This window comes from Saccoglossus kowalevskii, chromosome 21 (genome assembly GCF_978046115.1).
Source record: "Saccoglossus kowalevskii chromosome 21, keSacKowa6.1, whole genome shotgun sequence".
Taxonomy (NCBI): domain Eukaryota; kingdom Metazoa; phylum Hemichordata; class Enteropneusta; family Harrimaniidae; genus Saccoglossus; species Saccoglossus kowalevskii.
This window is the reverse complement of record NC_140661.1, coordinates 28,079,790-28,083,933: the sequence shown is the minus strand read 5'-3', so window position 1 is coordinate 28,083,933 and position 4,144 is coordinate 28,079,790.

Below are 4,144 nucleotides of genomic sequence, written 5' to 3'. Positions count from 1 at the left end.
CTTTTGCATCTTTTCGTAATGCACTCTCATCTCGTTGCACCAGGAGACTTTGGCAAACTGAGTTAGTGTGAATATACTGTATCTATGCATTTAGCGGTAGAAATTAGCACAGCTCTTTTGTAACACACACATAAGATCAGTTATAAGAGAAATCTTGATTCAGTAACAATTTTGTTTTTCCCTGACCATTGCACTGAATTTATAGTGGTTGCCAACAAAATTTGTACTGGAAATTAGCAAACTCCCCAAGGAAATCCCTATGGACATTGCAAGAGACATTGCTATTGGCGTTATCAAATGTTATGAAAAAAAATTTGCCACATTTTGTAACAATCTCATTTTTACTGAGGCAATGAAATGGATAGATTCTCAGACAGATGGGAGTAAATTTTATTTTACCAGGGATATTGCAATGTTGTGATTACACAAAGAAGGCTGTAAATTATCTGTGCGAATCTCATTTGCAGTTGCTTCAATCGTTTGGTAAAGTTGATGGGGGTTGGAACAGCGATGGGACTTTCCTGGGGGGGGGGGTGTTGAAAGTTACCTGTACGAATCGTGTTTGTACCTGCTGTAATTGTTTCTTGAAACAACTCTTCTCATTAGCTGGAAGTAAGCATTCATCCATCCAGTTTCTTTATAGGATGGGAGCGTGCATGTCGATTCTCTGAACTTGTTGAATAGTTTACATAATCAATGCAATTTTTTGTCAAATAATTTTTAAGAAAAATAACAATAGCTGCAATAAATTTCCATCTTAGTGTTTTGCTGCTTGACACTATTATATTGAGTTGTATTGCTACCTTTTATCATGCACTTGTGTGAAATTTTAATTGGCAGACGTTGGTTCAACAGTGGCCATCCAGATTGTGCTAGTTTTGAAGAATGCAAGACCAGGCGAAACAAATGTTGATAGACTAAAAAAAGTTAATTTATCCATTCTCGAATTGAATCCCTACTTGCTAAAGTTTAATTTTATAATCTTTTTGGGCCACAAATCATTTAGTAATTTTTTTTTACCACCATACCCCCAAATTATCTTGCCCAAGAAAATTGTAAGTTACCATTTTTTTTTGGCAAGTTGATTTGTTGTGGAAAGGTCCTGTGCCTTTAATTGCCGCTTGCCTTATTTCAATTGTTTGTTGTATGTCTTCTCTGTACCTTGTCTAAGGATAGGAATGTGTGATCTGTTTGTGTGATGCAATGCGTTTTAAATAAACTATTGTTTACAGCAACATTGTAAGTTTGATTTTTACTTTCACCCAGCTTATCCCACTCAGTGCCTGTGATTACCCACAATCCTATGTGGTTTGATCAATCATGGTTGGTAGAAATTTGGTGAATGCCCAAATACAAGCACTCTGTGGCTATGCTTTATGCATTCTGAAACTAAATTCACTATTCCTTGTATGTGTAGATACTCCAATAGAAGCTGCATTCTCTGTTGCATTGTATCGTTTTAATAGAAGTAGCAGCCTCAATACATATTTTACAGTATTTTTGTTAAAGCTCAGTTACTCCTAGTAGAGTGATTGTGGTTAAAGCATGGTGCTCGTCGCGCAGCACATGTTCAAATATCATGTAAATAAACAATGTATTTTACACAAGTTTTATATGTGACTAAGAGTCCCATATCGAACACAACGCGGCTTGACAACTGCATCCCTTTAAGTGAACTTTAGTTTATAACCATACCGTGGACCGAACGCCCCCCCCCCCCATTCCCCGGCACCTGGTTGCCTTTGAATGAAATGCCAGGTGATGAGCACTTGTGTAGCGATGATATTCCTTCAGAGCATTTATCGCCTTTCTATAAATCGTACTTGTACAAAAATAAGTTCCAGTGGACTGCTGAGGAATTAAGTTCAAAATGGTGTCCCAGTGAAGTTTCAGATCAATGTCTATTGTACAAATCTGAGAACTTTGGGTAATTTACAGGGCCTGGGTTAGCACAATTTTAATTCTTATGCATTGTATTGTACTTCAATAAATGCCATAAAGTTTATGACAGATTCTTTGCAGAAATTCTCGAGTCAATTTATGCCTACTAATCCTGTACAATCTGCAAAATTACTGGTAATCTGATCTTTGTGGACAACATTTTAGCCACTTGAAAATTGTAATAATAGAGGTAGTGTGAAAAATGCGTGTGCTTTGAGTCTAGGAAATGAGTATGGCCGATATCTGCAATCTTGTAGTGGAGTTTTACCGCGTTATTGTACTTGATGTTTGCAGAGTATAATAATACCAGTACCAGTTGAAACCTCATCTGTTGGCTCCGTGTTCGTATTTTATCATCTCCGCCAGGGAAGTCTTTCTGTTACTGTTACTGTTGCCATTTTGGTATTTGAACCATCACACCTGTACTATACCAATTACGGTAATATTACGTTGCGTGTGACAACGTTTCAAGTTATACATCATGAAAAATTAAATTTTCAAATACTCAGACTGTACATAACTCAAGCCATAGACCACTGAGATATGAGATATGAAATTGAGACAAACAACAAAAGATATTAAAATTGTTGCATGATCTAGACAATTGTTAATTGAATTAACTAAGGTAAAATTGCCACAATGTGCAGTGCAGTCAAGTTTGTGCACCATTTCTGATATAATTAAAAAAAAAATTCTGAATTATCATTATCATTGTCACATAATAGTCGATAAACATATCGTTACATCGAGATTTTCGGACTCAAAAGGGTCAAATTGTGTTACATATCATTATAGAAAAGTTTTAATTTCATTTAGTTACAATTTCTTCCCATTGGCCATTTTTGACATCGGAAAGACTTTCAATGAACAGGCAAGCAGCATTTGTTAGATAATTAACACAATTTAATCTAAGCCAAATTCAAATTTCATCACAGGAAAAGTTCCTGTTATCTATCTTTTTTTTCAATCAAGTGGCCTACAGAATAGACTGCATTAATAATTAACTACATTTAATTGACATATAATTCATAAAAGCGTTGGGTTACAGTAATGTTCAAAATTCAGAAATAAAAATATAGGGAATCATCACATAATAATTTTTGAAAGATTTACTTTGATAATGTTTTCCCAGTTTTAAAATAGTAATACCTTAATTAGAAATTTTGTGTTCTGGAATTATTTGTTTACCTATCATAATACCTAATTTTGAGTTCATTAACATATTTGAAAACTCATTAAATTTGTACGAGGTTTTGTTTGTGCTTGGTTGAGGAATTCACTCTGGACACAGTATTGTTGTAGTCATAACATATGCTATTTATTGTGAAGTTTTCAATCAGTAGATACATTTTGTACAGTACAATATGTTGACATTAGTCTGACTGGAGACAACGTAGAATTAGAACGCTTCCGTTTTTTTAAGGGAAATTGGTAACAGGTCACGTGGTATCGATAATATGCATTGATTTGCCAAGCAGTCCCGCTCTTATACATACCGGTAAATTAATGTTTGCATCATTGTTCAATCTAAACTGGTGACTTTACAAATTCAAATGTTGGCGTGGCATTTGGTCCAATATTTGGGTTTCCATCCGGGTCAATTGGAAGCTGTACCAACTGTGTTCCGATGACTTGTAACCATGACATCATTGACATACATCCTTTAATGGCAGTCGGAGTTCCATTGAAGGATCTATGCAGACATCTTAGAAGATTGGAGTATTCTTTATTGAATCTTTCTGAAAGATGTTGTACTTTGGGGTTGTTTTCATACATTTCATTTGATGGGTTAGCAATAATCGGCCACACACCACTCTCGTAAAATGGGAGTTTTTCACCTGTGAAATGATATGTAAGACAGCAGCTGTCATTCTTATGGTTTTTAAACTCGATAGTGTAGCATGCTCTGGAATCCAGACTGCAAAATCTGTCACTGTGTTGATCTGCTCATGTAAAGTAGAGACGTTTGGGGTCACCAGTAGAATGTTGAACATTGTTCTCCGTGTTATCCTGTCCAATACTTCGGTTTGATTTATCAAGTACAAGTTTATATCCCATAACAATTTCAAGGAATCGGTAATAATGCGAGAGCTCGTTTAATGAATCATAAGGTTGAGTTGGAGAACTTCCTTCTCCTTGTTCAGTTATTAACTCTATTGCCCTCAATGCATCACTAAGGTTCATCACCGCAAAGGGTGCATCT